Consider the following 9,596-nt stretch of genomic DNA (forward strand, 5'->3'; position numbering starts at 1 on the left):
GTCGGTTCGGACGAGCTGGTCTCCAAACGAACAGAATTCACAGCAAAAAAGAAAGAAGAACCGGATCGGTCTCTCTAATGAGGCTACAGTCGTCTGAAAAGGTTCGACCTTTTCTTTCTTTTCCCTCAATAGTTAGTCCGGTTGGTTGGACTTAACCGTGTCATTGGATCTTCCATTGTTTGGAAGAAATGGTTCTGAGGGAAGAAAAATTTCCCAGCACCAGAATGTATTCAATTAGAAAAAGAAAATTATTTACATGGACATTTTAGTTTTCAAAATTGTTTAATCAAATAAATTTTAAGAGTCAAAAATGTGTATAGGGATCTTGGAGGATTACTTTATGGGGGTGTCCCTCTTTGCCATTGATTTATGGTCTGACTTCTCAGTGTGAAATGTATGTTGGAAATCTTTCAAGTTGGTCCCTGAAAGGCTGCTGCAGTGCCAGCTGTTTCATTCAAGTTTGAAGGAAGTTGAAGGGACCGATCGATACTCCAGGTTCCAACAGGCGTCCTGGATCAATAGACGGCACAATGGGGGTTCCTTTTAGCGTGGTAAGTTGAAACCAGTACATTCAACATCCCCTATTGCCATTCAACCCCCCCCCCGGGAAAATTGCCTCCTGTGTCGTTATACGTTCCTGGCGATGGACACCCTTGAGATGTCTCTCGTGTTTGCTTGGGGATGTTGCAAAACCACCCTAAACAACTTTAACCGACCTCTTTGATGTTTCTGAGAGCCTGACGACCGAATCGTACGAGGGTTGCATCGTGATTGCTGTGAAAAGTATGAATGACATCTGTTACAGGGTGTCAAAATGTCAGACGTCACTACCCCCCGTGTTTATACCGGTGTTGGTAAGGGATGAAGTTGAAGAAATGATGATTTCTTGAAGGATTGATTATTATAGGGGTGAAACTTGGGGTATTTTAACCCTACACTGTATTATTATTTATTATAAATAATTATTATTGTTTATTTAATAAAAAAATGAGTTTGGGTTTGATTAGGTCAGGGATGAAATTTGAGAAATTGTATTTTTTTTAAGAGGTGGTTGTTATGAGAGGTAAAACTTGGTAGTATGTTAATTTTGCAGTAGATTATTATAAATTATGAATAATTATTGTAATTAAAAAGTGCTCCTTTTAATTAAAAGTAAAATTGAATATAGTACAGCTTGAATAATGATAATGTAAAAGCTACATGCAAAACAGAAAGTATTTGTGAAATAATCCAAGAAACAAAATTATTTATTGATCCTTGTAGGATATTCAGACACCCTTACAGTGTGAATGGGGAGGAGTTACAAGTGTATGGGTTCGTTGAAACATGGCCGACAGCTGATTGTATACACTCCATTCAACGTCGAAGGGGCCTTCAAGACCCTTGAAACACTCCTTTTAACCCCTGTTATCCTGTTACGTTGCCCTATCGGATCCCCATTCATTTACATGAGTATTCGTGGTAGGGTATATCCTGCGGGTGTCCTTTGGAGAACGTGAATGAAAATGGTGGAAGAGCTTCGTGCCAGAGAAGAATAACCACCGAATGACGGAAACAGGTCAATCGTAACTCAGACCTACAAAACGTGTTACACAAAAAATACTTTTGGACTTCCAAAATCTCAAATTCTTGAAATATTAAAAAATACAAAAGAATTTTAAATAAATTTCAATTAAATTTAAATTGTTTTAACTTCCTGTCATTCAAGTACAAATTAAGTTAAGTTAATTAATCATAGCAATTTTTCCTAGAAAGCTAAATAAAATGAACATTGTTTACAAAAATTTTCAAATTGTTGACAATTTTCCAAGTGGTGTTTAATTTTAATTGTTGCTATTTCAGCGATTCTATATTCGAGCGATCTTGTTTATTCTATGACCCAGAAATTCTTAGAACCGTATCAATTTTTTCAATTAAGCTGATTATCAAATTTCATGCGCAACTGAGCCAGCAACATTCGAAGGAAAAAGTGCTATCGGTGTGAAATTGTGAGATAAACGCCTCGACCTACGACTCTGCTTTTAATCAGCAATAATCATTGGTTAAATTATGTAGAGAAATAATTTTATTCATGTTATTTTTTATGGTAATTGATATTTAATCATTCGAATGGAATTTGATATACTTTCTACCGTACTAAGTGTTAAACAGATTCAGTTTGATGAAAAGGAGGGCGGGAATTGTCGTCTCATCGGTTCGACCGCCATATTTTAGGTAACAGCCATTGCTGCGTGGCCCTTTTGGTAGGGACTGACCACGCACTGTAATCCCTAAGACACTTGCCTTCACCTTCTAGCATCCTGTGAACGCGGCCCTTTGTGAAACGTCCCTAGAGGGTTAAATAATTAAATAACCTGCGTACTTTGGAGGCGATTAATATTCCCGCCCTTTATGAAAATTGTCACTCAATGGCAAAGGGAAGCAACCTGGTGACAATGAATAGGAGAACATGCTCTCTGGTGCTTTCTGACTTGGAAGGACCTACAAGGGAATTCTGTACTTGTCCAAGTATATAAACAAAAAAATGTCAGGGGATATAATTTTTATTAAAATTAATTTTAAAATTATAAGAAGTTAATAGAAATTTCAAGGGAGATGATTTCTATTAGAATCTTTCTGGCTTAATGGGAATATGTATCTAAAAATATAAATATTAAAAAGTGTAGATTCCTAGATAAAACTTAAAAATTTGTAAAGAAAATGCACCTATTTTATTTATTGTATTTATGATTAACAATTAATTATATTATTTGGTATCACCCATTTTGTTGAAAATGAAGTTACACCATTTTTAAAATAAATGTCTCTGTAGCTTATAAAATGAAACTCTTCTATAAAATCTTTTTGACTGCTTTTCTTATGGTGTACAAGGGGTTGTGCGTTGAGTCCTTTTGGAGGATTCTCAAAGGGCCGCCGCGAGATACAACCAGTCGTTTCCTTATGGTTTCCTAGTAAAAGTGCGTAGGCGTATGCCCTTTAGGGACCAACAATTCTCGTTCTTCCCATAAAAGGGCTACCTTGTCCTTCAAGGGTGCCCTATACAATTTTCGACCAGTTTACTTTACGTTTTCCTGGACTCCTGTTGCTAAAGTTTGTGTTTAATTCAGCGTACTGTATTTAAAACGTGAAGACAAGACATACTTCATCAATTTACAAATTGTTATAATTTTGTTAATTTTTGAAAATTTGTTCATATACGTATTCAAAAATGTTATCTTCCATAAAAATTTTCTAGTTTGTTAAAAGCTACATTAAAGTAAAAATTGTTTATTTAAAAACATATTTCAATTTTAAATAAATGTATGAAAATATTGTATCATGAATGAGATTGTTGATTCATTCGAATAAATGATACAAATAATTCATTTCCTTGATATTCAGTGAAATGTTATACATCGACGAAGGTAAAAGAGATAACGAATGGAAATTCCACTTTATTTCCATTGAAAGGGGTAATTTAATCGTGGCTGATTATCAGGGTGGATGGGGGGTCACTCAACCCACCGGGAATTTTTTTTCCATCGACTTCCGGAAGCCTCGACCAGGAAACCAGGAACTTGTGTTGTTCGTCTGACACCAGGATTGGTCACATTAACATATCACCTTCTGCTAATCAATATCGCAACCCAAATGAAATCATTAATAATTAAAAAGATAATTTCAATAATGTGTCAACGAGAACAAAGATTGTCGATAACAATAAAATATAAAATGTTATATACATATTTGGGCTAAAATGCATAAATCATATTATAATTATGTAGCATTAATTACTTAACACCTTCAATAAAGCTAAGGCACTTGGCTCACTGCAGAGCGATGTTCCACTTACGTCCACGACTTTGCGCGTACGTGAACGTCATTATTTCCTCCTAATCATATCCGCTTCGCCTGCTAGATGGCATCGACTCAAGCAGGAAGTCACGTGCACGTGCTGTGTCAGTGGGACGACGGGAATTAAGCCGCGGTCTGTGCAATACCCTCCTGCGCAATCATGCTGTCCTAGTACCGTTGACATCTGCGCGATTTATCTTTCTTCAGCCGGGACAAATTGAATTTACTCGCCGCAGGAAGGGCTCGTCCGTCATCCTCGAGACGACCACTGTGTCCCCCTCATGCTTCCCTGATTGTGCGTGTGCCCGCACTATAAAAACAAAACCAACTGACGTGTCACGGACATGAGAGACGTGTCACGTGCGTGCATGCCGGACAACAGGTGTTTTAATGGGCGGACAAGAGTGTTGGACGACACTGGTGAAGTTAACACGTTGATCGCCACAGTAGAAATAAATGTATGAGGTAAGGTACATTGGGTCTCTGTTCTAATTATTGAGAATATGATTTTAAACTGAAGTTCTCAATTTCCTAGACTGCTGTGCTATATCAGCACGTGTTGCCAAGGACCTAAGGGGGAAGATTTCGACCCAATCAATAGTGGTACCCTTTCTAGCACCCTACTTGTCCCTGTGCTCTCTTAAGTGGTTCCCTTCCTACAAGCTTTCTTCGAAGAGATTGCCAGCGCATCGCGCATCACCACACTACCCACATGCCATCTCCCAACTCAGCACCCAACTCATCCGCATCCGCATCTCTCCACTCTATCTCGGGCCAACACTCATCCAGCCCCTCCTTCTGCCTTATCCGCAGTAGGCACATGTACCATATACAAGGGAAGGGAGTAGGGGAGCCCTACCTCTGCTGGATGTCAAGCAATTGCGAACAGTAGTGGTGTATGAAGCAACAACGTCGATGTTGGTGAATGCCAGTTGCCTTCAGGAGACCAGAAAGTCGACACACGATCCGTCCACGTGTTCGCGATTATGGTACCCTGGTAACGTTCGTGTCTACTCGTCTCTGTCCGTACGACAAACAAACGTAATTTACGAGGTCCGCGACCTCTCACGTTCGCCGCCCCAAATGTTGGGGAATGACGAGCCAAAGCGAGGAATGCGGCCGTGAAATGGAGGAGGATTAAGCGTTCTTGGATAACAGAAGATCATAATGCGAGGGGATTCACGTTGGGACGGTTGTTCCTTTATGGAAAGAGGGGAGGGTATGAGATAATTAAATCAGAATAGGTTGAACGTTATCTGACAGTTGGAATTTAGGCTATCTTTGGCACTAAAGAAATATATAATAGTAAAAAAATAATTAAAATATTTATGTTACTTTATGAAAGAAGAACTAGTCTGTAATGGATATATTTTCAATTGAGTGTCATTAGTCCATAAACGAGTTCATCAATGTAAATTAATGTAAATTTACTTTGTATATTTTTTAATGAAATAATTATACAGGGATATGTTGATCATAGTTTCAGCAGAAATACAAAGTCCTACAGGATTCTATAGTTTCCTAATACCATTGACATCTGAGCGATTTGTCTTGCTTCCCCACCAGGCAGACGCATTTTATGGTACGGTTTTATGTGGTCTGGACGAATGGCGAGCGATCCCTGTTTCCGGTTAACATTGAAAGCACCGGAAAGATAGGTCCTGGGAGACTTTAATGTTTCCATGTTTTCCTGATGGTACAATATTCTGAATTGTCAGAAAAAAAGTGTTTGACATGTCGGTCGATTTTCATTTTGTTTCTCTTATTTATTCATATAATTGATTGATTATGTGATGAATGGAAAAAGTGGTTTTGAAAATTGCGATCTGCCATGAAAGCTATGGGTTGGAGATGATTGACGGGAACGTTTGAATTGGATTAGCTTTTGGGTGTCAGGTTACCGGCGTGTACTCTCCCCTCCACGCTTCGCGCTGGTTAGCGGCGCCGCTCACTTCCTCCTGAAACCGGCCTTGAAACGCTGATAAGCATGGGGCGTCAAAACATCATTTGCTTAATACTGAGGATATTTTTGAATAGTATCTCACAAAATACAGTCCAAAAACAAATTATTATCAAATGTTCATAGAAATATAAATGTTTTTGAACAACTAATAACCCATCATATACATACATATTATGCAGGTCATCGATTCATTGATATAAGCTGCACTAATATTTATTCTTATTTTAACAATATGAGAAGTCTGTTCAAAATTTATATAGAATCGATTTCAAGTAGTATTTAAAGTCCAAATTGCTCAGAACCATTTGGGCAGTTAGGCGTAATAAAATTCTAGGTGAAGGGCTTCGATCAATCACCAGGTGACAGTTGAATACCATTAAGTATCAGGATTTCATGAGCGAAGCGTAATTTGCAGAAGTTGGGTGCAAGGAGTGAATGATCGTGGTGGAGTTAACATTTCAAAGGAGTCGAGAAGTGGTCCAACTGAATTTTCACCTATCGACTAACCTCCGCATGTGGAGTCGCCATTTTATTGGAGATACTCGATTGGTACGTCGTGTCTCGAGGTTTCCGGCGAATGGAAACGTGGGTAACGATACGGGAAGAAAACACTTTGCATCGACACGAGGAGATCCAGCGTCTTGGTCGACCCAAGAAAGCTGAGGACAATGGAGCAACTCCTCCATGTGACAGGGTAATATGAGACCGAGAAATCTGTTGTTCGAATCACGGCCAAGGAAAATCATAACCTACGACAATTTGCAGAGAACAAAAGAATCTTGGGGTGCTGGAACAGGGTAGTATGCTGGGGGGTCGACACTTGTCACGATCGATCCATCAATGTTGCCAAGCCATCGTTCTACGTTTCAACCCCTTAGGCCCTGGGGCTTAGGGTGGTAAAACGATGATCGAAAGACAGTTCAATGCCTTATTTATTGGAAGCCTATTGACTTGTCTGCCACAATGGAAATGGTCGTCTGGAGTACGACACTAAGAGGGTTACTTCGACCCTTACTTTTATCAGTTATATTTGTCCTAGGAAATGTAACTTTAATTCTTAATCAATTTTAGAATATCCTATTTTTTAATTCCACAAATAATATTTGCAATTCATTATAGTGGTTAAGGATTAAAATGAAGAAAGTTACCTATCGTGTATATACCACTGGTATATCTCTGAAATTATGCACACAGGTTCATAAATAATGCATAAGAATTATGAGGCTATTTATGATTCCGTTGGTCATATTAAATGAAGAGAGACGTTTATTTAATCGAGATCGCAAGGATACGAACGGATTCTAATTCCATCGTTCCGCTCGAGTGACTCTGCATAAAAGGAATGCGGTGACAGGGAGCAGGAAGTTATAACCTCCGAGAATCTCGAGCTTTCACGGCCGTTTCTTCTCTTCCTCCCTCGATCGAACCCATCCATTTAACCCGACACGTGTTCTGAAAGGAATGCCAGGTTGAACGAACGCGCGTGTTTGTAAACACTGTTCGTTCCACGCATTCGACGGAAATCGTAGGAGACAAAACGCGGAGAAACGAGAAAGGGTTGTGGGCGGCGACGGAACATTCATAGAAACTCTATCCGGTATGCAGAATGACGAGGAGGTCAATCGGCATTTGCTTCCCCTTTACGACTGTGCTCGGCTGTTAATTCTGGCTGACTTTTGTGCGCCTTCCGTTTGGGGGAACCCATTCAATGGTATACTCTTCCTACCTCCATTCGTTTATTCCTCTTAAACGAGTCGCTTGGAAGACAAACTGACTAATCCAGTTCCTCTCCCATTTATTTAATTCTTATTACAAAGCGCATGATTTGATGCTTAACTTTTTTTAAATAAAATGATTACCTGGATAAGAGGTAAAGTTAGATGTGAATGTACCCTAGAGTCAACGACTGATTCTATCCATCTGTTTGTTTTTCCAAAGGCATCTGGAAAAGATATGATATGCTGAAGTATTCTATGTATAGAAACATTAGATAGTAGATAAAGGATGACTTTTGCCCTTATATTTTTATAGAAGGGTCGGTCGTTTTCATTTCAGCAAATGAAACGTATCGAATTTGTATATGTTCTGTAAAGCGAAGGGGCGAAAGAGGGAGCACAAATACGATTTCAATTCATCATATTTATTATCTACCACGAATACGATATCGACGAGAACAATATCAACGAGAAAAAAAAGCTGGACCAACTTTTTTCGACACCAGGAGGTTATGGAGGGATCATGGTCACCTTGCAGTATCAGGTGGACTCCCGGTCCGTGGGGTTTCCAATCAATCGGTGCCTTCCGGTGTTATCAGAGCAGCATAAGTTAACCGGGAAAACCGAACTTTCCTATCGTTCGCAAGAAAAACGTGCGTGTCCCCGATGCGTCGCTCCTGATAAACGGCGACGCAGCCAAGACTTTTACGGGCCGTAAAAGAAATCCTTGCAGGGAAATAAGATTCATGGGGTCGGGGGACGGGTTCGAGACGAGCCCCATCCCTCGTTCCTTTCACATATGAGAATGTCTGAACGATCGGAATCGAAGGAAAGGGGTTTCAGTCGCTCAAGTGCTTCGAGTCACACATCGTGAGAGGGATGCTATGACGGCACAAGAGGTGTCCTAATATTGGTGGGGGTTGTTCACCCCAAAAACATTTCGAATCAGGGTAGTGGACAATGGACAAAGGAGGGGTTGATTATTTTTTTCAGGATTCTGTTGATAGGTTGTGGAATTCATGCGTTAATTAATTACTGTCCTGATTACCTCTGACTGGAATAAATTGTCCTCTACTTTAGCATTTAGATGAGTGTAGGAGGTTTTGTATTATAGAAGGGGGCTAAGGGTTGCTTGATAAACAAAATATTATTTTAATTAAGATAATTTAATGATATGCAGAGTATTTTGTTTATCTTATTCTTAGATATCTTATTAATAATTTAAGGATCAAGAAATGCCAAATTTAAGATAAGAAAATGTCATTGATGTAGTAAAATTTCTATGAAAATTATTTAATGACAGAATTAATTTGTCTGGAGATAGCTAGAATTTATCGTATAATGAGAACTACCTACAATTTTCCATAATTATTCTACCAATGTTTAATAAGTCATTTAAAAATATTAAGTTTCATTTACTCAAATAATTCTATTACTTGTAATAGTCAAATATTCAATTCAATTTGTTATTCTCCAAAATGTCACGTTTTTAAGTTAACTACTTTCCATATATTCTTACTTCTATGTATATTTTCTTTATCAGGGTTGGGTTACTGTCAAGGCGTGATCAATACCTGTTCGAGTCTGCGCAATGGCGACCACTTTCACTTTCACCCTTCGATTTCCAACTTTTTAGAAACAGTATACCCTTATTTTTAATCTGTTACACATTGGATTAGGGTTGATTACCCCATGTCCATTAGCCTGTAAGTAGATCGTTTGACAAAGGTTGAAGACATCAAAAGCCATTGGGTTTTCTTTCTAACCTAAACTGTCTGATGTTTGGGTCTTTATCTCATGATGTGGCTGATTAGTAAAATGTCACTTTCTAATTTACATGAATTTGTAATTATATAATATTAAATATCTTTGAAACTAATGACCTAATACATAATCAGTTTAATCAGTCTAAAGTCTACAGCATTAACACCTCCAAAGAGGTAGCACTTGATGCCAGAGGATACTAACGTTAAGACCGAGATCACCACCTGTCAAAACTGTCCATTAACGCATCAGATCGATGGCATCATAACTCGCTGAAGTAGCAGGGTAGAATCAAACCCAAGGAGCTCGAGGCAGCCATC

This window comes from Osmia lignaria, chromosome 8, assembly GCF_051020975.1.
Source record: "Osmia lignaria lignaria isolate PbOS001 chromosome 8, iyOsmLign1, whole genome shotgun sequence".
Lineage (NCBI taxonomy): Eukaryota > Metazoa > Arthropoda > Insecta > Hymenoptera > Megachilidae > Osmia > Osmia lignaria.